Consider the following 25,851-nt stretch of genomic DNA (forward strand, 5'->3'; position numbering starts at 1 on the left):
GCTGGTAAAGAATCCACCCGCAATGCAAGAGACCCTGGTTCGATTCCTGGGTCAGGAAGATCTGCTGGAGAAGGGATAGGCTCCCCGCTCCAGTGTTCTTGGGCTTCCCTAGTGACTCAGATGGTAAAGAATATGCCAGTAATACAGAAGTCCTGGGTTCAATCCCTTGGTTGGGAAGATCCCCTGGAGAAGAAAACGGCTACCCAATCCATCATTCTGGCCTAGAGAATTCTATGGACCCATTTTTTAATCAGACTTTTTTCTGAGCTGTATGAGTTCTTTACATAATTAGGAAATCAATCCCTTATTGGATATAAGCTTTAAAAATATTTTCTCTCATTTTGTTAATAGTTTCCTTTGCTCTGCAGAGGCTTTTTAGTTTGATTTAATTCCAGATATTCATTTTCTGTTTCCTTTGGTGTTTGGTGTCAAATCTAAAAATTGTTTCCTTTAAAATTCACAGATGTATTTTCTTTTATCAAGAATTTAACTTTTCAGAATAGTTTTTAAAATAGCTGTGTTGAAATATAATTCACATACCATAAAATTTACTCATTTTAAGTGTACAGTTCAATGTACCCTCATAGAGTTGTAGAGTCACCATAATCTAATTATGGAATATCTTCATGTTCCAGAAGAGAAACCAAGCATTGACTGTCACTCCTTACTGTCCTCCACTTCTAGCTCTAGGCAGTTGCTAATCAACTTTTTGTCTGCATTGATTTGCCTATTCTGGACACTTCATATCAGTGGAAACATATGAATTGTCATCTTCTGTGACTTTTTTTTCACTTAGAATAATGTTTTCAAGGTTCATTCATGTTTAGCATGTATCAGTACATCATTCCTTTCTATTGGTAAATCATATTCATTAGCCTATACATTAATAATGGCCATTTGGGTTTTTTCCACTTTTTACCCATTATGAATAATAATGTTATGAAAATTCACGTGTAAATTTTTTTCATGGACATAGTTTTATTTTCTCTTTTGTATGTATGTAAGAGTGGAATTGCTGGATCATATAATAACTGTATGTTTAACTTTTGAGTGGAAGTCAAACTGGTTTCTACAGCACCCAAACCATTTTTACATTCCCACCAGCAATGCATGAAGTTTCCAGTTTCTCCATATCCTTGCTAATACTTGTTATTATTTGTCATTTTGATTTTTGTCATCCTAGTGGAAATGAAGTGTTGTCACATTGCAGTTTTTATTTGTGTTTATTAATGGCAAATGATGTTGAGCATCTTTTCATTGTTTTTCATTTTCAAAAAAAATTATTCAGACTGTTGGACTATTTAAAATTTGTTTTTTTATTATCAAGTTTTAAGTTCCTTTTATACGTTCTTTATACAAGTCCTTTATCAGATATATGATTTTCTATATTTTAGAAATATTTCTAAATATTTTCTACCAATCTGTAGTTTTGCTTTTCACTTTCTTGACAAGAATTTTAAGTAGAGTTATTTTATAGTTTTACCAGTGTCACCATCAATTTATAGGCCAATAAACAAACATTCCAAAATATATTGTACTAAAACAGAAAAACAATGATTTGTCTTTGTATACCTCATGTTACTTTTACAAGGTTACAGTGGAATCGCTAGGGGTAAAGGGTTGCTTCATGTTCGTACTCAACTAGAGAATATCTGGATGTTGAGATTTAATATGAGCGTTGTATTTGTTTTATGTTTTGCTGAATTTCCTATTAAGAAAAGGAAAGACTTCAGAACTGGTGGTAGTTTTTTGCTTATAGTGAAAACTCGAACAAATATAAAGGCAGGCAGAATCTATCGCTAACCATGGGGGAACTCCTATGTAGGTACTCAGTTGAACTTGAAGCTGGGGGACAAAAAGCACAAAATGCCTAGCTCATTTTAAGTGTTCAGTAAATGACGGTTAAGTGGATGAATGAATAAATGATAGTATGTGATTTGGATTCCTTAGGGCCCTAGGATTCTACTAGTTCAAACTGCGTGATCTTGAAAATACCTATCTAAAATTAGTGTGGACTTGGGGAACAAAAGGTATTTCCATGGCAACCTGGAGTGTCATAAATAAGTAAATTGTTCAACAGTTAAACACAGAATGAGACTTTATTTTCTGAATACTTTGGTCTGGGCACTTAAAATTTTTTAGCTTTTGTAAAATCTAGCTGTAGTAATAATCTTCTGGGTAGTTAATGCAAACTAAAAGACTTCCTTGGTGGTGAGAATTTCCAGAAATACTGCAATTCAGGGTGATATTGGAGCAAGATGTCTAAAGTGGTATGAATGGTCTTTGTGAGGTCTTAAGGCCAGTTTGGAGTCAGGGGCCAATCTGGTACATGTGGGATGACACTGAGTGATACTGCATTAATTAAAGAGATCAAATAAATACTTTCTGTGCATATTCTTAAACATAATACTTTTAATGATACAAAACCTCCACTGGTAATAAATGTAGTAAGAAAAATGGTCCTAGTACGTTATATCTATTACTTAAAGTCTTTGATGTTCTATACCAAATGTCCCTTGAGAACATAGTATTTGGAAAAAAATCATCTTCTAAAGGTATTTTATAAAAATTATCTGTTACTTTTGGCATTTTTTAGTCAATCTTAGATAACATGTAGTTATGTTGCTGAAACACTGATATTATAAGAAAAAATGTTTTGAGGAGGCTTGACATCTTCTGAGACTGATGTGCATAAAATGAGTAACAGAATATTTGTTTGCCTTTGTTGGAAACTAGTTCTTATAACTTTTCTTGAAACACTGCGGATTTCATTCTATACTAGTCATGTTTCTATTGATTGCCTGGTCATAGACCAAGCAGTGATAAGTGTACTACCTGATCATTAGCCATCTCACTGGCCGATGGCATTCCTGAGCAGGTCTGATGCAGGGTGAAACAATTCTAGCTCTTTAGTTCTCTAAGAGCTTTGCCCTGAAAATACCTCGGGACAGAAAAGACATGAGGCCAAGGCTAAGATAAAAATTGAGGAAGTAATGGGTGTTTTGGGCAAATTAATGCCACCATGCCAATAGACTGATTTTGTTTTTCCCTGACCTCAGTAGGTCCTGAAGCTCTGTTCCAAGAGTGTATTTTTGTTGTGCTCAACTGGAACCATTGAAATGTCAGGCTAATAAATGTCACCTCACTAATTTGTCTGGATGTAGCTATGAAATTCATTGAAACTGAATCAAATCAAAAACTGTTGAATTTAACTGAAATGTGTACACTATAGGACTTAAATTATTATTGCTCAAATACATTTTCCATTAGTATAGTTTGCTTTATAATAGGGTCTCAATTTATATTGTGTTAGCCTCCCTTTTATAAGGGGTTTGATTTTAGTATTACTGGAAAGAGACAATGCCAATTAAGAAGGGTATTTTTTGTCTTCAGTTTTTGGAAATTTTGATGGCAAAAAAAAAATTTTGCTTTTAGTGATATGGTTCTTACTTATGGTTCTTATAGTTGCTCAATAGATTAACTGAGCTAATACTGAAAACAGACAGTAGTGATACTAACACTATTATAGAATATTTAATATTATAAATATACTCTTATAGAATATTAGTAATGTTATAAACTGTTCCCTTACTAAGGGAATAGTATCTTTATCCTCTCCAATAATATGGAAATAAAATATATTGCTACCAAAAAAAAAAAAGTAGAATGTTAGCAGAAAAAGTCTTAGAGCTCAGGGTTAATTTAGCTTTGCAAATATATATGTGTGTGTGTGTGTATGTGTGTGTGTATTTGTATTTTCAAATGAGGTTAAAAATGACATAGAATGAAATGCTCAGATCTTTACTGTAACCTTTCAGTCTATTTTGATGAGGGGATATCAATAAACAGAGTATTTCCATCATTTTGGAAGTCCCCTCTGTCCCTTTCCCAGTCAGTCCCCTCAGGAACAGCCACTGAATTCACTGCAAAACCCCTGATATTGGTTTTGATTAATCTATAATTCATATAGTTGGAATCATACATATGTACTTTTTTGTGTCTGTTTATTTCATTTAGCATAATATTTTCACAGCTCAACTGTGTTTGTGTATGTCAGTAACTTACTCCTTTTTATTGCTGAAAATGTTCCATTATAGGAATATCCTACAGTTGTTTTTTTTTTTTTTTAAAAAATACCTTGTCTTGTTGGTGGCCATCTGGGTTATTTCCAGTGTGGGACTGTTTTTAATAAAGCTGCCATGAACATTCATGTATAAGCTATTTTTGTATATATATATGCTTTCATTTCTTTGGGGGAAAGAGTTAGTAGAATAGTTAAAGGAGTTCTGGGTCAGAGGATAAGTGTATATTTAACTTTGAAGTAGTTGTAGCATTTTACCTTCTGACCCGAAATTCAGAATTTCACTTGCTCCATGTCATTTCAGACTTAGTGTTGTCAACCATATTTTGCCAGTTTTATCTGTTACAAATATTTTCTTCCAGTTTGTGGCTTTTTATTGAGTCATGCTTTTTTTTAAGAGCAAAAAATTTTAGGTTGTAGATAGTTTAGAAATAAAGCTTTATTGTTTTTATATATAAATCTGTTATTCATCTTGATTCAATTTTCAGTATGGTATGGGTAAATACCGAAGTTTTTTAATCCCTAATGGATAATCAGTGTTTCCATACCATTTATTGAAGAGATTTACCTTTCTCTCTTAATTTAGTTCTGTTTTCAAATATCAAGGCTCTGTTTCTAGACTGTTCAGTTCCAATTGATCTATACTTTTGCCATACCATACTCTTTTTGGTAACTATGAAAAGTATGAAAGTGAAAATCACTCAGTCATGTCCGACTCTTTGCGACCCCATGGACTACACAGTCCATGGAATTCTCCAGGCCAGAATACTGGAGTGGGTAGCCTTACCCTTCTCCAGGGGATCTTCCAAACCCAGGAATCAAACCCAGGTCTCCTACATTGCAGGTAAATTCTTTGCCAGCTGAGCCGCAAGGGAAGCCCAAGAATACTCGAGTAGGTAGCCTATTCCTTCTCCAGCGGATCTTCCTGACCCAGGATTCCCTGATAGCTCAGCTGGTAAAGAATCTGCCTTTAATGCAGAAGACCTTGGTAACTATAACTATATAAAAAGGCTTAAAATTAGGTGGCATATATTTCTCTTTTTATTTCTGAGGCTATTTCAGGCTATTTTTCTTTTTTCTTTTTGCATTTTTTCAGCTTTAGCAGGTTGTAATTGTTATTTTGTCAATGGTTTCTTTTGCTCTATAGAATCTTTTTAGTATGACATATTTTCATTTGTCTTTTTTTGTGTTTGTCTTTGCTTTTGTTGTTAAATCCTATTTTAGTTATTTTTCATCCTTTACCTTTTAATATACATTTTTAATTGCCTTGCCAATTTAAAAAATCTTTAATGGATTTTAATTGTGATTGCATTTAATCTATAAATATATTTGGAGGGACCAGATATGTTAACACCATTGAGTCCTCTGATTCATAAACATAGTATATATTTATTTGTTTGTTTAGTTTTCTCTAATTTCTGTCAGGAATGTTTTATAGTTTTCAGTGGGCCAGTGTTGTCCATCATTTGTTAATATTTATAAGTTTAGGAAAATATTTAGAAATATTTTTAAATATTTGGTGTTTTGATGCTATTATAAAAGATTTAAATTTTTATTTTCAAGTAGTTTATTTTTAACTTATTTATTTTAAACTTATTTATTTTTAACTTATTTACTTTTCGATAGTGAGTTTATGCTTTGCTATATTACTAAATTTGCTTATTACTTTTTGTGGTATTCTTAAAGATTCCTTAGGATTTTCTTTGTACACAATTATGTCATCTGAAGATAAAGACAGTTTATGTCTTTGTAATCTCTATAGCTGTTTCTTCTTCTTGTTTTACTGCAATGATGGGGACCTCTAGTTAAATATTGTTTTAGATCTTTCTTTTATTATGGGAAGAATATAATTTTTTCTCTTGGGTCAACAATAGCAGAGACTGTTGTCAGTTGGGGTGAAGGGAGCTTATGTCCCTTGTGCAGCATGGGAAGCATTGCCAATATATCCGAGATTGGTAACATGAAAATCCTGTGTAATCCAGGCAAGTGCAGGGAATGATCAGTTTTCTTTCTTTCCTCTGGCTGGAGTTAACTCTTCTTTCTTTGTTTTACAGATATAATAAAAAAGCTAAAGTAATTATCCGTTTAGTTGTATGTGTATACTTTTTCCCCCCAAAAATAAAAGTTTTCCATGTGAAGGTCTTTTTGTCAGATTTGCCTTTTTTGTCAGATCTATCTAATTTCTAAGCTTTTCCTTCATTGGAAGCCTTCAAAAGTCAGTTTAGCCACTTTGGTCAATGACTCTGGAAGCTGACATCTCAAATACTTATATAGGGCAATATAACCTTTGAAAAATTTGCCATCTTTGAACCTGTTTCCTCATCCCTCTGAAAAAAGAAAGAATAATAGAATACTTTCATTAAGTCATAATATTATAGAAATATTTATATAGTTAGTGCTTTGATGGAGAACAGAGTAACAGAGCGTTAACTTCCGGTATTTATCTGGTTCAGTACCTATGTCAGAGAGACTTAAGTAATGGTTTGTATGACAGTTGTTTATCTCAATAATCAACTTCTAAGATGTTGACTTGTAGTTTTAATTTGTATGAATTTAGTTATCAATTGCTACATTTGATTGGATAGAAAACAAAGCTTTTTACAAAGCTATGCAAAAGATTCTTATAAATCTTTCTCAAACACATTTTTAGTTCAAATTAATAGTGTATTTATTTGGATCTTTATAATACTGTTACTCTACGTAGAAGTAGGTTTAATGCTTTACCTGTTTTTTTCAGTATTTCATATTTGGTTTAGACATTTAAGTATTTGAACTTGGTAAAGTGGAGTAAATTAATTTTTAAGTATATAATTATTATTCATCAGTCTTTCTAGTCAATAATTTTAGATGAGATACTTGCTACTAACTGTAATCTATTAGTACTATGGGTTTGTTTCCTTTCTATTAGTGACATTGCTGTTTAATATGCCTCCAAAGCAGGGTCCTGAAGTGCTATTTAGTGTTCCTAAGCACATAAAAGCTGTGCTGTGATACACAGAAAATACATGTGTTGAATAAACTTTATTTGCCATGAGTTGCATTGCTATTAGCTATGAATTCAATGTTAATGAATGAACAATATATGTTAAGGTATCTTCAAAGAGAAGCATATATAAAACAAGAATATGTATTGATCAGATGATGAAAATATTGTGACCAGAGGCTTACAGGAACCGAATTCTTTATTTCCCCTAGGAAAATGATTCATTGTTTGCTATAGTGTTTTCAGCAACTTTATAGATTATAACTACCATGGATAACAAGAATTGACTCTATAGTTGACCTTTGAACAATGCAGGTGTTAATCTGCGTATAATTTATAATTGGCCCTCTGTATCCTTAGATTCAACCAACCGTGGACCCCATAGTACTGTAGTGTATACTGTTGAAAAGTATCTGCGCGTAAATGGACCGATGCAGTTCAAACCCTCGTAGTTCAAGGGTCAACTGTATTTCAGTTGTGATGGTAACAAAGCTTCAGTCTGTAACAATTTACACTGTGATCAAAATATGTAAGTGGTTATTTATTCACACTTTCATCAATAGTGTATATAAGGGAATTTTCAAATCTTTGTCATATAGGTTCAAAAAAGTATCTTACTGTTGTTTTACCTTCCTGTCTTGAGTTATATACATTTGTATTGGTGTGTGTAAATATGTGTCTATGAAGGGTTTGCCCATATCCTTTCTCCATGTTAACAATTACATTATTGGTGTTTTTCTGGTAAATTTCTAAGGGGACTTAATATACAAAGGAAATTTATCCTTTGTGGTGTTAGTTGAAGATATTTTTTCCTCAGTGTCATTTGTCTTTTTATCTTTGAGTAAGGTTATTTTTCTTTGTTTAACCATAACAACTCTAAGTTTTTGCATAGTGAAGTTTATCAGTCTTCTTTCTGATTTTTGTGCTTTCCTTAGAAAGACTGTCTCTAATAATGGAAGTAAATTTTTTTAAGTTTTAATATTTTCTTCCAGTCCTTTTAAATTTTATTATTTAGTGTTAAAATATTTTATTCCAGCTTAATTTTTTTTCTCTTTTTAAAAATGGCTACTTGGTTGAAACACTTTTCAAAAAATCTATTTTCTCCATCAATTCAAAATGCCATTTTGATGTCAATATATCAACTTTCCCTATATACTTAAATGTATTGTTTTTGTACAACATATTTCCAATTCTGTAAAGTATACTTGCACAAAAGAGACCAGAGGAAAAATATGTCAATACATTTATACAAAATAAATGAGATGGAACCTAAATAGTGAGCCCAACTGGGCTGGCATATGTTGTTTTCCAAATGTTTTAACCTATCATTTCTGTGGGAGATTCTGAAACCAGTAGAAAATTAATATCAGATGATGCTTCAATTCTTAGAGCTTTTGGTTGAAAGTAAAACAAAAGTGTCTTAAATTTACCCGTATAAATTTTGTGAATTCTCTATATGCCATTATTCCTAACAGGTCAGTATGGAGAAAAATAATTCAGCACTACATTCCTAATGTTCAGGTCCAGTGAAATGGATTCACTTTCCTTAGTTAAGTCTCACATTGTTTGGAAATGCTTATGTTTATTACACGAAAATCCACATTAACCTACAAGGCCAGTAATAGCCTGCTAAATATAACAGACCCCACACATCCCTGTAATTCTCCAAATTAATGGGTTCATACATAGAGAGAACCCCTACCATGGTCAAGAAACCCAAATTAGTTATTCTGCCTGCCTTTTCTAAAACTGAGCCGTTGAGGAGGTGACAAAGATTAGTGATGTTGAGCACTAATAATGATGATCCTGCTGACAGCCCTCCAATTTTAAAAATAATTAGGTTTTTTTTTTTTATCCAGTTTTCTGTGTGGTGTTAAATGTTCACAGCTTCTTAAATAGCTATGTGACACCATTCGTGGGAGACATTTAAGACATTACCCTCCCTACTCCCCAAACCCCAGAACCAAACCACAAAGGAAATAGTAACAGAAGTAAGATCTTATGGAAGGTTTTACATAGAGGCTTCCTTAGAACTAAAGTTAGCAATATTCTGACTCATTTTCTGCTGAGCGGCTATATAGTTTTTGAGGTAACTTACATTTTCCATACACTTAGTGATTTCATCAGCATACACAACAGGACTGAAAGCAATTCATCAACCCAAGTGTTCTCTGTTAACACAACAAGGAGGTAGAATAATTAAGTAGCTCTCTTTTTTAGAAATCAGCTTCAATTTATAGAGGATAATTTGTTTATCAAATCATGGTTGGTTTTACTACCAGGTTTGTTGGAACTTGCACCCAAAGAATAGCAAGAAGAGATAAGAAAGCCTTCTTCAGCGATCAATGCAAAGAAATCGAGGAAAAGAACAGAATGGGAAAGACTAGAGATCTCTTCAAGAAAATTAGAGATACCAAGGGAACATTTCATGCAAAGATGGGCTCGATAAAGGACAGAAATGGTATGGACCTAACAAAAGCAGAAGATATTAAGAAGAGGTGGCAAGAATACAGTGAAGAACTGTACAAAAAAGATCTTCATGACCCAGATAATCATGATGATGTGATCACTCATCTAGAGCCAGACATCTTGGAATGTGAAGTCAAGTGGGCCTTAGAAAGCATTGCTAGGAACAAAGCTAGTGGAGGTGATGGAATTCCAGTGGAGCTGTTTCAAATCCTGAAAGATGATGCTGTGAAAGTGCTGCTCTCAATATGCCAGCAAATCTGGAAAACTCAGCAGTGGCCAGAGGACTGAAAAAGGTCAGTTTTCATTCCAATCCCAAAGAAAGGCAATGCCAAAGAATGCTCAAACTACCACACAATTGCACTCATCTCACATGCTAGTAAAGTAATGTTCAAAATTCTCCAAGCCTGGCTTCAGCAATACGTGAACTGTGAACTCCCTGATGTTCAAGCTGGTTTTAGAAAAGGCAGAGGAACCAGAGATCAAATTGCCAACATCTGCTGGATCATGGAAAAAGCAAGAGAGTTCCAGAAAAACATCTATTTCTGCTTTATTGACTATGCCAAAGCCTTTGACTGTGTGGATCACAATAAACTGTGGAAAATTCTTCAAGAGATGGGAATACCAGACCACCTGACCTGCCTCTTGAGAAATCTGTATGCAGGTGAGGAAGCAACAGTTAGAACTGGACATGGAACAACAGACTGGTTCCAAATAGGAAAAGGAGTCTGTCAAGTCTGTATATTGTCACCCTGCTTATTTACCTTATATGCAGAGTACATCATGAGAAACGCTGGACTGGAAGAAACACAAGCTGGAATCAAGATTGCCAGGAGAAATATCAATAACCTCAGATATGCAGATGACACCACCCTTATGGCAGAAAGTGAAGAGGCGCTAAAGAGCCTCTTGATGAAAGTGAAAGAGGAGAGCGAAAAAGTTGGCTTAAAGCTCAACATTCAGAAACGAAGATCATGGCATCCGGTCCCATCACTTCATGGGAAATAGATGAGGAAACAGTGGAAACAGTATCAGACTTTATTTTTGGGGGGCTCCAAAATCACTGCAGATGGTGATTGCAGCCATGAAATTAAAAGACGCCTACTCCTTGGAAGAAAAGTTATGAGCAACCTAGATAGCATATTCAAAAGCAGAGACATTACTTTGCTGACTAAGGTCCGTCTAGTCAAGGCTATGGTTTTTCCTGTGGTCATGTATGGATGTGAGAGTTGGACTGTAAAGAAAGCTGAGCACCAAAGAATTGATGCTTTTGAACTGTGGTGTTGGAGAAGACTCTTGAGAGTTCCTTGGACTGCAAGGAGATCCAACCAGTCCATTCTGAAGGAGATCAGCCCTGGGATTTCTTTGGAAGGAATGATGCTAAAGCTGAAGCTCCAGTACTTTGGCCACCTGATGTGAAGAGTTGACTCATTGGAAAAGACTCTGATGCTGGGAGGGACTGGGGGCAGGAGGAGAAGGGGACGACCGAGGATGAGATGGCTGGATGGCATCACGGACTCGATGGACATGAGTCTGAGTGAACTCCGGGAAATGGTGATGAACAGGGAGGCCTGGTGTGCTGCGATTCATGGGGTCGCAAAGAGTCGGACATGACTGAGCAACTGAACTGAACTGAACTGATACACCAGTACTTCTTAGCTGGAGACCTGGTGGTTACTTGTGGTTTTGTTAATGGCAGCATCTTTACTTGCCTTGTTATCATACATATCAGAAAAAAACTTGATACTGTTTGCCGCATTACATTAATTTAGGTCTTCTCTTGGGTCAGTTAACGATCTGTCAGAAGCTGCTGGAGGTATTTGCTAATGAAAGCATTTACTGAATGTATATAATGACTGAGATGTTATCTTTCAAATTCTCTGAACACTGGATAGAGAAATACCATGTTCTATGCAAATCTTTTCTAGTGTCTTTCCCTCTATGGGATTTGGTGAAGGATAATTAGATGGGGTTGAAGGCTACGCACATTCTTCTCCCAAAGATGGACTCTACATGGTGTTTTAGTTATATACTGCTTTGCTGTATAGAGCCCCCAAATCTGGTTTTAATAAATTAAAACAATTTATTATTATCTGATGTTTCTGCTCGTTGATGGTACTGGACATTTGAAAATCTAAATAATTTTTTACTTGCCGTCTTTCATATGACTATAGTCAGATGGTGAGTGGGCCTGGCGTCATCTGAGGGTTCTACTAGACATTCAAGAACTTCTTCCTTCATACACCGAAAGCCTCATCAGGGATGATTGGAACCACTTGGCATTGGTCAAGCAGACTTCTGACTGGGCAGATTTATGAAATCAAGACATGTGACTTAATCCATCTTTAGAAAATTTCTTCTTATCTAACTGTGATTTCAGTCCTGTTCTGCCTGAAGTTTTGTGCACTTAAAAGCTAAAACCTATTCTGTAAGACCTTTGATGCCTTTTAAATGGGTTGGAAGAGTCACTCTAGAAATACAATGTGCAAAGTCTTCATTTTGTTTCAAATTGCACATGCACGTTTTTACTAATGCTGCAAACTGAAGCCTTTGACACAATGTTTTTTGAGTGTTTAGAGATTTATATTTCTTTTTATGGAGAATTAACAAAATTTTCTCATGAGCTCCAGATGGACCTACCCTTTAAAAATTCTTCTAAAAATAAAAATTACTAACTTTTCTTTTGGTATACTGATAGAAATTAGATTGTAACTGTGTTGAACTTAATTTTTTTATATTCAGTTTTTCTCAATTGTCTCAATTTCTGCTTGCAAGGAACTGTTACAAAGTCTAAGCTCACTCTGCTCACTGCACAATAGGCCAATAAATCCAAGCTGAGGTGTTGGGCAAGGAAAGAACTTTATTCAGGAGCCAGCTGACTGAGAAGATGGCAGGCTAGCACTTCAAAATAACCATCTTGTCCAGCCCTGGTTGCCAGGTTCTTTTATGGATCAGAGATTGAGGGAGGTGAGGAACCAAAGTAAAAAGATTTATTCAGTCTTTGCAAATGTCCCCTAGAATGGCAAAACTCAGGGAAGAGGATGTATTAGTTTTATTTCCTTACAGTCCTTCACAGGTTATCTCCCTTGAGGCAGGCCATTATGTATGCCTACAGTAAAAAAAAAAAAAAAAAAGCAGCAAGATGAAGGTTAAAGTCTTAGAAGCAGATCCGGCATGAATTCAAAATTAACCCATCTCGGTTACAGAACCATATGTGTACAAATTATTTGTTTCCTCTGGATCTTGAGATCTTGGTTATTTCTATTCTTTGAGACTCATTTGTTTTTTTGAAGAGTTACTGAAAGGCACACTGTGGTTCTCACTATATTTTTTTCTTCGTGACACCAAGACAACTACTACCTGGAGTAATTTTAAAATTAGATATAAATGTGCTGCATCTTTACAATGCAGCATAGGTTTAGTGTCATTACTGGTTTTGAATCATCTGGAAGGAAGGATTTTTGTGTGAATTAAGCTGTATGTTTTGCCTTTGGGCTGATCATGTCACCTTTGCTACCATTTGGTTTGATATATCTAGCATGTGTAATCTTAACACTTGAAAGTTTGAGGCACTTAACTAGAAAGAGAAATGATATTTCATCTGCCTCTCCAGGCTTTGTCAGATGAGGGAATACATATGGTAAAAAATGTTTACCAAAGGAAGAATGAAAATTCTCAAGGGTGTATTCCCAAACTAGGTTCTAGTGATCACTTTGCTAGTTCATTTGTGAGAGTTTTCCTGGATTTGAACACTTTGGTTAAAAAAAAAAAAATTTATTAAAAAACTAAAGGCCTGTGTTGTGCCAAACTCACTAGCTATTCTGTTTTGTGACTGACATTTCCTTGGCCACTATGTTAGTGCAAGCATGATTTACGTTAGGCAAAATAGTAATATTTTCAGAAACTGTCTCAATGATGACACATTGGTAGTGAAATAGTGGTTTGAACATAGGCTGTTGACAGAGTTGGATGCGATATGACTCCTTCACTTAGTAACCATCTGACCTTGAACTGGTTATCTCTCTAGACCTCAGTTTTCTCATCTGCAAAATGTAGATAATAAGAGTTCTTACACTAAGAACTCTGGGCTTCCCTGGTGGCTCAGATGGTAAAGCGTCTGTCTGCAGTGCAGGAGACCTAGGTTTGAACCCTGGATGGAGGAGCCTGGTAGGCTACAGCCCATGGGGTCAAAAAGAGCTGGACGTGACTGAGCAACTTCACTTTCATTTATTCACACGAAGTAAATGAAACACACATGTGCACTGATATCCTCATTTGCCCCTCCAGATCCACACTCTACCCTTCTCCTCCCTGCTCTCTTTCCCAGGAAGCTGACCAGCATGGACCACAAGAGGCTTCCTTGTCCTTGCCTCAGCTGGTTTGGAGAATAGAGAGCCCAGACAGAAGAGCAGAGAGAGGGCTGAAGTGAGGTTGGGCATTTTTTCTGAACCGTTGCCCTGCAGCATTCCCTTAGGCTTACTGTTTCTCCCCAGAAACTCAATTGGTAGAGTGTGTGCTTACATAGTTTCTTATACATTGTAAATGCTCCACAAAGTGATATTTATCGTTTAAAAGAGTTCAGTTCAGTTCAGTCGCTCAGTCATGTCCAACTCTTTGCGACCCCATGAATCGCAGCACGCCAAGCCTCCCTGTCCATCACCAACTCCCGGAGTTCACTCAGACTTGCGTCCATCAAGTCAGTGATGCCATCCAGCCATCTCATCCTCGGTCGTCCCCGTCTCCTCCTGCCCCCAATCCCTCCCAGCATTAAAGTCTTTTCCAATAAGTCAACGCTTCACATGAGGTGGCCAAAGTACTAGAGTTTCAGCTTTAGCATCAGTCCTTCCAAAGAAATCCCATGGCTAATCTCCTTCAGAATGGACTGGTCGGATCTGCTTGCAGTCCAAGGGACTCTCAAGAGTCTTCTCCAACACCACAGTTCAAAAGCATCAATTCTTCAGCGCTCAGCTTTCTTCGCAGTCCAACTCTCACACCCATACATGACTACTGGAAAAACCATAGCCTTGACTAGACGGACCTTTGTTGGCAAAGTAATGTCTCTGCTTTTGAATATGCTATCTAGGTTGGTCATAACTTTTCTTCCAAGGAGTAAGCATCTTTTAATTTCATGGCTGCAACAGCCTGTAAATTAGTGTTATATACAACCAGTATGTTGAAGAAGCACAGTGCTTAGATTGTGGTAAAAGCACAGCATTATTTTATTTACCACTGTGTTTAAATGTCACTTAGAGGAGACATCTTCCTCTTTCCCTGGAGGAAAACTCCAGCAGTCTGCTGATCTCTGATTTCTCTGCTCACTGTTAAATGGCAACCCTATGATCACTTTAAGCCACAGCACGTGCCAGGTCATTCAGTCATGTCTGACTCTTTGCAACTCCATGGACTGCAGCCCACCAGGCCCCTCTGTCCATGGAGATTCTCCAGACAAGAATACTGGAGTGGGTTGTCATACCCTCCTCCAGGGGATCTTCCCAACCCAGGGATCAAATTCAGGTCTCCCACACACTCACAAATTAATAATTAGAATGCCCTGGCCATGTAGCAATAAAGATCTGACTTTGGTCAATTCCTCTCCCATTTTGCAGGTTGTATCTGTCTCTGGCCGGTACCTGCTATTGGTATGAGGCGAGGTCCTGGCTCTCTCCCATCTCACTCCTCTGAATCTCACTAATGCTATTTTAGAAATGCCGGAGTGTTAAGGGTAGGAGAGAGCACTGCTTGGTTAGGAGGCTTCACTCTCTGTGGACTTAACAGAGCTGGTGCCCCAGAGTGGGCCTTGAGATGGATGAAGCTGCTGCTTCTCTCATGGATTCTTTTTGAGTTCTTCACACCTTTTCTGCTGGGGCTTCTCTCTCACAGTTCCCTTGACCAGGACATAGGGTTACCTCTCACTCCAGTTTGCTCTGTCTTAACATATATCTGATATGAAACATGGAGGTATCCCTCCCCTGACTCCTTCTCTTGGCTTCTTCAACCAAGCTCTGAGTGTATAAAATACCAGGCAGGAGACAGACCCAGCCCCTAGCCCACTTGAGCTTTGAGGCACCAGGCATCTTTGTCCTCAATAGCTGGGTGCACATTTCAAAGCTTCAGTGTGGCTGCCCTGAAGCTCCCCCACCAGGCCTGGGGATAGAAGGCAGCACACCCCAATCCATCCTCAAAAAGTGTTGAAAGTGAAGATAGTTCACTCCAAAGAAAACATCACCATATTCTTAAACCTGCCAGCTTCTCTGGCCCCTTTTGTATCCATGGCTAGACTGAGGGATTCAAGAGTCAGGAACAGATTCTGGTAGAGTTCTTGCTTAGTAATTCTGCATTAAGTAATTATTTGGTGTATGTTGAGTGTTTCCTTGGTGGCTCAGATGGTAAAGAATCTGCCTGTGATACAGGAGAAAATGAGAAAGTGCTAGTCTCTCAGCCCTGTCCAGCTCTTTTCGACCCCATGAAGCCTGCCAGGCTCCCCTGTCGATGGACTTCTCCAGGCAAGAATACTGGAGTGGTTAGCCATTCCCTTCTCCAGGGGATCTTCCCAACCCAGGCATATTCATTACAGTCTGAGCCACCAGGAAAGCCCACAGTGCAGCAGACCCACACTCCATCTCTGGGTCAAGACAGTCCCCTGAATGGAGTCGCAAAGAGTCAGACACAACTTAGAGACTGAACACAGCAACGTCATCATCATTTATCATATCAGCCTTATTGTAGAAACACACATTTCAATATATTTGGCAACATTGTTTAGTTTTCTTTTTCTTTAATTTTTATTTCGCAGTACAAAACTTTAATAATCAGGACCTGGCTAGAAGATAAGAGTTTTCTGATTGGTGGTTTGATGGTGCTGTTTATATTGTTTTTGTTCTGCATGTGTTTGAGTCTTTTCACTATGGGTTCCGACTGAAGATAGAGAGCTAGGCTGAGGCAGAAATACGAATGATAATATTGCAAACATCTAGAGTGACTGGTACTGACATCTGGTGCTAGATCTGTGAGTGAGGCAAAGGCACAGGGAGGCATCTTGCACCCTGGAATTTATCATGCAAAGGGAGAAGTAGAGAGGAATCAATGTCATGGAAAGTAGGATAAAGTGCCATGGGAATTCAGAGGGAAGAAAGCACTCATCCAGTCTGAGAGTCTGTGGCCAGAGCATACTTTTGCAAGTTTTTAGGTCATAGAAGATAAAGGGAAGCACTTGAAAGGTCCCAAACCTGACTCTTTTTTGTGGCATCTGTGTTTAGCTTAACTGATAAAAAAATCCTCCAACTCAAACCCCTTCGAGCTAGCAAACATGGTCTGTGACTAAGCAAGGATGGGTCTTTCCTAATCACCGAATATGGCAAGCATCCATTTCACATAATGGACTGATAAAAAGTTGAGCTTAGACCCCAGTCCTGATACTTCCTGTGTGTGTTTGCCACTCCTAGATTTCAGCAGTAGCAACAGGGTGTTTCAGTGGGGCAAGAGGATAAAACACAAGAATGGAAGCTCAGAACTCTTGACACTCTTTGAAGGTGATGCTCAGATGTTCCGGAGTGAATGCTTTTAGAAAGAAATTGAAGGCTGCATCAATTAATATTAAGAATTGATATAATTGATAACTCTTATATAATTGATATAATTTTTAATATAATCAGATATAAGGTCTGATTTATCCTTGTTTACAAAAAAGAAGGTGTTTTCTATAAAATAAAATTATGTGTAAATTTTAAAATATACACAAAATAAAGACAATGAACTAATAAACTCCCATATAGTCATCATCCTGAGAGCTCCAAAACAGTTGATATAATTATACTTTGTCCTAGGTTTTTTACTCTTCAAAAATACGTACTATAAAAAAAATACATAATCTAAATGAAAAATGTAAATGACACTGAAACTGAATTAGTACACTGAATGTACTAATTAGTATTCTCACAAAGATGACCATTTTAATTTCAAAGATTAATTTATGATTAATCACTTGTACAAAATTTCTTTTGATGAATTCAACATGATGGCATGATGTCTGATAAATCTGATTGCATGGCTAACTTTATTCTTCTCTTTATATATTAAAATTTTTTAAGTATATGGAATTAGTAAGTATATATCATTCTCATATTTACAACATTTTGTTGAGTAGTCATTAGATTGTCAGCTTAATTCACCAAAGGACAACAAATGATGTACTCAGACTTCACATTTCATCAGCCTGTGATGTCTTTTCTTAATTATTCAGCAGTCAGTTACCAAGATTCCTCATTCTCTACTCTGCTTCCTTCTGGCACTTTACATTCACAGTCACTCATTCTCAAGCCTCAGTTTGTAACAGTGCCTCCTTAGTTGGCTACCCTGTGGCCTTGTCTATCCTTCTTTTTCCTTAGACATATCATTTTAGAATTTAAATATTCTAGTCACAACCTTCCTAGAGTGTATAGCATGAGAGGAGGGCTCTACATGGCTTAAAGAAATAATGTTTCATTACTCAAGATTGACTCCTCCCCACAAAGCAAAGACAAAACAATAAATTTTAAAAATAAAACCCTGAGCTTCTAATACAGGAGATGAACATTAACTGTCATTGCCCCAATTTCCTGTGGGTCTTATTATAAAGAAAGCAACAGTGGAATAGCCTCATCTCAGACTGTGACCTGCCAATTAGGCATTTCTTCTCATCTTTAAAACTGTTCTTGATACTCATTCTAAGCAGATTTCACCTCTGTAATGTTTTATGATTTGCATTAGTCAACAGTGTGTGATTTACCACTACATTCACATTTCTTCTTTTATTTTTGAGAGGCAGAAAGTGAGTAGTCTTGGTTTTGATAGTGAGATTGGTATCTTTAATTAACCACCTTAGAAAATTGTAGGAGTCCACAATTTCCATCTCCCCAGCCAAGGTGGAAGACAATGTTTACAATGTAATGAAATATCAAGAAAGAATTATCTCAAGTTCACTTTAACGGATTAAAAAAACAAGTTATTGGAATAATAATTTGAAGTACAAGTAATCTAGAGAATATGAACAGATTTCCATGATGTTTTTGTTTTTGAAAAAACAGAATTGCACTGGACTGAAGTATATTGATTCACTTTGTTGACTTACATGTTGGAAAAACCTGATGTAGTTAAACTATTTTGATGATGTTAGTAATTCTTAAGTCAGATACAGAATACTAACCATTTGGTTCTTGATCACTGTTATGAGGGGCGGGGGATGCAGGACATCAGAGGAATGGCAAATTGTTAATGTTGCTTAGACAAGACCATGTAATTATATACATACAACAGTTGGAAGAGAATGCTTATAGGTGACATTCTGCTCTGTGGATAAAGAAGTTTTTTAAAGTTTGGGGAGCTGTAAGTAAAGTGAAAGAGTTTTCAGAGATTAGTCATACAACAACAGATGAAAATATTTTAATTAGCATTTTTAATAAAACTTGCATTTGTTTCCTTCATGTGTACATATTTTAAGTGGAAGTAAAAGTTTAAACATTGCTTAATAAACTTGTTATGCACATTTTCTCTGCTGGATTGAACTTCCCTTTCTGGAATGCCTCTGTCTCCATTATAACTAGTTGTAATTATTCCTCTGCTGCATTTTAGGCAGTGACACATTTATGCTTCCCATATATGCCATGTGTTCCTCTTTACCCAGCCCCATGCATTGTATGAGGTGCAATTATTTGTTCTCATCAAAGGGAATTGGGCAAAAATGATGTGTTACTTGTACGAGAACACACCCTCACACCACACACAAAAATAAACACAAAATGGCTTTATGACTTAATCATAAAACATGACACCATAAAACTCCTAGAGGAGAATATAGACAAAGCATTCTCTGACATAAAGCATACCGATGTTTTCTTAGGTCCGTCTCTCAAGGCAATATTAATAAAGAACAAAAATAAACAAATGGGACCTAATCAAACTTGCAAGTTTTTGTACCTCAAAGGAAATAATAAAACAAATTATACACTCAATAACAACAACAGCAACAAAAATCCATTTGGAAAATAGGCAGAAGACCTAAAGATTTATCCAAAGAAGACATAAAGATGGCCGACAGCCACATGAAAATATGCTCAATGTTGCTAATTGCTAGAGAAATGCAAATAAAAACAGCAGGGAGGATATCAGCTGACACTGGTCAGAATGGTTACCATTAAAAAGTCTATAAAAGATAGATGCTCGAGAGGGTGTGCAGAAAAGGGAACTTCCCTGCACTGTTGGTGGGAATGAGAATTGGTTCAGTTCCTATGGAAAATAGTATGGAAGTTCCTCAAAAAAACGAAAAACTGAGTTGCCATATGATCCAGCAGTCCCACTCCTAAGAAAATATCTGGAGAAAATTATAATTTAAAAATATACATGAACCCCTAAATCCCTGTATTCATAGTAGCATGATTCATAATAAGCAAGGCATGGAAACAATCTCTAAATATACAAACACACATACACAAATGCAGTATTATTCAGCCATAAAAAAGAACATCAGGAACATGGATGGACCTAGAGGTTATCGTACTGACTGGAGTAATTCCGAAAGAGAACTACCGTGTGATATCACTTATATTTAGAATCTGAAATATAACCCAAATTTATCTTCGAAACAGAAACAGTCTCACAGACATAGAGAACAAATTTCTGGTTGCCAAGGAGGGGTGGGAATAGCAGAGGAAAGGACTGGGTATTTGGGCTTAGCTGGTGCAAGCTATTATACATGGAACAGATAAACAGCATGGTCCTACTATTTAGTTCAGGAAACTATCTTCAGTATCCTGTGATAAGCCCTAATGGGAAAGAATATGAAAAAGAATGTGTGTGTATCACTGAATCACTTCACCGTACGGTTGAAATTAACACATAGTAAGTCAACTCTACTTCAATAAAATGCTTTTATTTTTTTTAAAGAGTATTACAGACCTTCCCCTTGCTACTTCAGGTAACTGGGGAAAAACAAGACTCAAGACGACAAACTTGCAACAAGATGGGAATATTAACTGGTCCTTGAGTCACTGGTGAGGGCAAGCCACTTCACTACCTATGTTTGTGATATGAGTGAGAAAGAAACCTTTATTATGTTGAGTTGTCAAGATTTGTTTGTTACTGTAGCATGATCTACTGAGTAACATGCAGTCACATTATTACATTACTGTGCTCAGTGCTAAGTCATGTCTGACTGCATTACTAGGAAGGGTGTAAAATGGAATTACCTGTTTTGAAAGTAAGTCATCATTTGATACATTGGTTGTTTTCTGTTTATTCTGTTTTGACCTTGAAAATCTACTCCTAGAATTATATCCCAAGAAGATACAAATGCGCGGCTTTCATTCATTGAACTTGTATTTACTATATAATTCCAATTTTATTTTAAACAACCCATTATATGTCTATGCCCATATGAATTTTTGCAAATACATATTACAAAAATTAGAAATACACAGAGTGTGTCATTATGGTTTTGTTACTGGGCCAGAAAATGTAATAGAAATTAAGGGATTTTTTTTTAATTAGAAAAATATTTTATGTTTTTAAAAATCCATTTAAAAGCATTAGTTTTATAATAAAGATATAAAACAACAAATGCCATAAAAGAAAAATGTTTAAAGTTAAATATACACCAAAGAGGATATACAGATGACAAATAAGCACAAGCAAAGATATTCAACATAATTAGTTATTCAGTTCAGTTCAGTCGCTCAGTCATGTCCGACTCTTTGCGACCCCATGAATCGCAGCACGCCAGGCCTCCCTGTCCATCATCGACTCCCGGAGTTCACTCAGACTGACGTCCATCGAGTCCGTGATGCCATCCAGCCATCTCATCCTCTGTCGTCCCCTTCTCCTCCTGCCCCCAATCCCTCCCAGCATCAGAGTCTTTTCCAATGAGTCAACTCTTCGCATGAGGTGGCCAAAGTACTGGAGTTTCAGCTTTAGCGTCAGTCCTTCCAAAGAACACCCAGGGCTGATTTCCATTAGAATGGACTGGTTGGATCTGCTTGCAGTCCAAGGGACTCTCAAGAGTCTTCTCCAACACCACAGTTGAAAAGCATCAATTCTTCAGCACTCAGCCTTCTTCACAGTCCAACTCTCACATCCATACATGACCACAGGAAAAACCATAGGGAAATGCAAACTAAAACCATTCTATAATACCACTATGTACCTAGAGTATATAATATATACTCTATATAATGTATAGTGTATTTTAGTGTGTAATAGGTACTGTCTTTGTGAAATAACTAGAATTTTCTTACACTGCTGGGTAGGAGTATAAAATGGTACAGCCATTCTGGAAAATGATCTGGCAGTTTCTTGTAAAGCTAATGCTGGGTTACTTAACCATACAGACCCAGCAGTCTTACTCCTAGGCATTTACTCTAGAGAAATGAAGTTATGTTTACACAAAAACCTCTGCACAGATTTTTATAGTGATTGTATTCACAGTATCCAAAATGTGAAAGTGATCCAATGGACTTCAGTGGGTAAATGGACCAATCTACTGATCCATAGAACCCAGCCCCTCCCAGCAATAAAAAGGACTAATATATTGATATATGCAATAACATGGATTTATCAAAGGCATGTTGATTGAAACAAGCTTATCTCAAAAAGTTGCACCCTCTATGGTTCCATTTATATAACTCTCGAAAAGGCAAAGCTATGTGATAAATGTATTGACAGAGAACATATGAGTGATTACTAGGGGTTACTCGGAAGTGTTCTAAGGTGACAAAACTGTTCAGTACTCTGGTTGTGGTGCTAGTTATACAAATGTATTGTTATTGTTGTTTAGTTGTTAAGTCATGTCTGATTCTTTGCAGCCTCACAGACTGTAGCCGCTAGGCTCCTCCGTCCATGGGATTTCCCAGGCCAGAATACTGGAATGGGTAGCCTTATCCTGCTCCAGGGGATCTTCCCCACCCTGGGATCAAACTGATGTCTCCTGCATTGGCTGGTGGATTCTTTACTACTGAGCTACCAGGAAAGCCGATACAAACCTATACATGAGTTAAAAACCATAGAACTGTGTACCAAACAAGTTAATTTTATTGTGTGTTAATTAAAGATAAAAATAAAAATCTGAAACAAACCAATAAATAATGCTGATCCTTCAAGCTTCACTGTCTTCATCACACCTACTTTTCAAGTTCAGTCTAGTCCACTTGAATTGCCCTTTTCTTCCTTTAAAGGGTATTAATGATTACATCATTTATCATTTGGTTCTTAACAATAGAAGTCACTTCCTTGATCACTAATTATACTTAAAATAACAGTGTTTACTGTCTACATCATTTATCAATGACACATCAGTTAATTGGTTTTACACTATTGCTTAGTCTTAAGGTGTTTGAATACTTTGGTTGGGCTCTACCCTTGTCCCTTAGACTCAGTGTTGCACTCTGATATGGCCAATTGCGATGTGGTTAAGCTGAAATAGCTGGGAAAATGATGTGTGGACTGTAGGGGCCAAGCCTAGGCTTGTTTCTTGATAATTGTATTGGAAGTTGGGAACCATATTGAAGAACAGAATAGAATAAAAGACCTGAGAACTATGAGATTAGGCTCTAATGCCCTATGTCATTCATTGTATGTAAGAAATTAATTTCTCTCCTATGATTTTGGAATGTGACTAGTTGGTACCATCCTTGTTAGAACTGAGGAAATAATCACTCAAATTATTTTTCTGAGTTCTATAAGTTCAAATGAGGATTCTCAGTTGAGAAAGACTGGAAGTACGGAGTTAGTAGGAGTGAAGTTCATGCTCTTCCATATAAGGGAAGGGAATTTGGGATAGATAGAAGGGGAAAGTTCTCTTGAGTGAAAGGAGAGGCCAGTACCACCCTGAAACCCACATGTTGGTGAGTGGTGGTGGGCAGTACTTTAAACTTGCTCTATCCACTGGCTGGTCTGCCCAGTGCCCAAGTAGGGTTAGGAATGTTCTCCTGGGGTTGGCATCCAAGGCTTGAATTTATTTTTCATGAGCTCTGAGCAAAGTTCTTTGGTCTCAAAGGTGTCATCTTTCTTTTCTGTGGTATACAGTATAGTAAAGGATAAAGCTAAGTAAAACCACCTAGAAAGTTGTGCTTCTTTTAATAAGTCTTTACCAAGGTGTAACGACAAGGTTTTCTCTGAAATCTTGCCTCTTATTTTTGCTGCTGCTGCTCAAATGTTCCAGCGTCGAAAACAATAGGGCTTTGTGATTTAGAGTATTATAGATATTGAAATATCACTGTTAGAGGGCTTTTGTTCCCCTCATCAGCTTTGGTGCTATTTCATTCACATTGCAAATAGCTGCTTTATATCGCTTTTCCCTTTCCCCTCAGCATCTGTCTTTCTGTGCTTAGATTTCCCAGATTTCCCTTATATAACATTTTTATGTTTTACACTATGTGCTATTTTGTCCACATAGTATAAAATATCGTCCCATAACAATCCTTCTGCTCCCAAAGCCCATTTTCTTTTTCTGCCTGTATTTTCAACCTAGAACCTTTGCATTCTTTTTCCCTCTTCATGCCACTGGTGCAACACCTTAATCTTGTATCATTGACACATGTAATTAATTTGCTTCTTATATTTTGTTAGTTCACTAATGAAGACATTGAACAAATATATATTACATCTTATTCTGTAACTGTTCATTTTTATTCTTTTGAACTCTTCTAGGCATTTTCTCTAGCTATTCACTCTTATTAACTCCTGACCTTTATAACAGCTGTAAGTATGGAACTAGTCTTTTAATGGGGTTACAGTCCTATCTATGCTATTTATGGACGTGGGGAGAAATCATTCACTTTAAAATAGCATTCCCTTTAGTATTATCTTTACTTTTAAAAGCTACCTGGGATTTTATCAACTGGGGAACTGGATATATATAACAATATACCCTTTATATATAAAGTACTCTTGGAGGACCAATGTAGGAAATAAATTTAATGATTAACCAGGTTGAACATTAGCTTGAAGTTTCAAGAAGACCTGAGGAGAAGGAGAGTTTGGATAAGAGAAGGAGAAATGAACATTACTTCTGGAATTTGGGCAGGGTACTGCTGTGAAGGGGAGGCAGGGGTCCATCTGCTTGGAGAAAGGAGAGAGCAGATGTAGGAGAGGAGAAAGGAAGGAAGATACCAGGTGATGGAAAAAATGGAAAAAGAGGCTACAAAAAATGAATGTTCTGGTTATTTTTCTTAGCATTCAGAGTGTAGTCATGGCCAGGTATAGAGGAAGAGAAAGTTGCACTTTCCATGGTACATATCAGGAGGGTTCCACCTCAGCATACAGAATAAAAATCTAGTGAGTGAGAACTTTCATTTTCAGTAGTATCATAGATTGAATAGTTTATGAACTCTGAAAATGCTTCACAGATACACATACCCTCATACATGCACATAAATCTCTTTACATGCATAGCTGGGTCAACAAGGATGTCAAGGTAATTGAGTTAAAAATGATAGGTATATATTCTCACAATTGGCCAATACTGAAGCTGACAGCTGCCCCAGTGGCCTGGAGCTTTAGTTTTGATAAGTCAAGGATGGGACACAGAGATCTGTGGGTTTATCAGAGACTCCAGGAGAAAATCAGAATCCCTGAAAAGTGATCCTTAGCAAAAGAGAGTACAAGAAAAAGTTTTCTGAAGAGAGAGATAGTAAGGAATCTTGCCTGTCTTGACTGTGGCTCTGGTGGAGGGAAAACATCCCTGAATATTTTGTAACTATAAATCGGCCTTCATTATGATTTGAAAGCCAGAAATCACTTCACCTATGTGGAGTAATACACCTTAAGCCATGTATTTTGTTTAACCTGGTTTTGTAAATACAGATGCTCTCTAGAGGATTATACACTCAACTTACACTTCAAAAAATCTAATAGAAAGGTCTCAAATGTGAACTACCTAACCCTCTATCTCCTCTGGAGTTAGAAAAGGCAGAGGAAACAGAGATCAAATGGCCAACATCCGTTGGATCATTGAAAAAGCAAGAGAGTTCGAGAAAAACATCTACTTTTGCTTTATTGACTATACCACAGCCATTGACTGTGTGGATCACAGCAAACTGTGGAAAATTCTTCAAGAGTTGGGACTACCAGACCACCTGACCTGCTTCCTGAGGAATCTATATGTAGATCAAGAAACAAGAGTTAGAATTGGACGTGGAACAACAGACTGGTTCCAAATTGGGAAAGGAGTACATCAAGGCTGTATATTGTCACCCTGCTTATTTAACTTATATGCAGAGTACATCATAAGTAATGCTGGTCTGGATGAAGCACAAGCTGGAATCAAGATTGCCGGGAGAACTATCAATAACCCCAT

General features: G+C 36.8%; 1 long non-coding RNA gene across 1 annotated transcript; it reads right to left on the bottom strand.

Annotated features, from left to right (window-relative positions):
• Window positions 1-2,194: 2,194 nt before the first annotated feature.
• LOC120864728 lies at window positions 2,195-25,758 on the bottom strand. Its single transcript, XR_005721222.1, has 4 exons — window positions 25,620-25,758; window positions 19,966-19,968; window positions 13,824-13,834; window positions 2,195-2,204 (listed from the first exon to the last, which is right to left on the bottom strand). It is a non-coding gene; the product is annotated as an uncharacterized LOC120864728 (long non-coding RNA).
• Between the last annotated feature and the right edge of the window lie 93 nt (window positions 25,759-25,851).

This window comes from Oryx dammah, unplaced genomic scaffold (assembly GCF_014754425.2).
Source record: "Oryx dammah isolate SB20612 unplaced genomic scaffold, SCBI_Odam_1.1 HiC_scaffold_5, whole genome shotgun sequence".
Lineage (NCBI taxonomy): Eukaryota > Metazoa > Chordata > Mammalia > Artiodactyla > Bovidae > Oryx > Oryx dammah.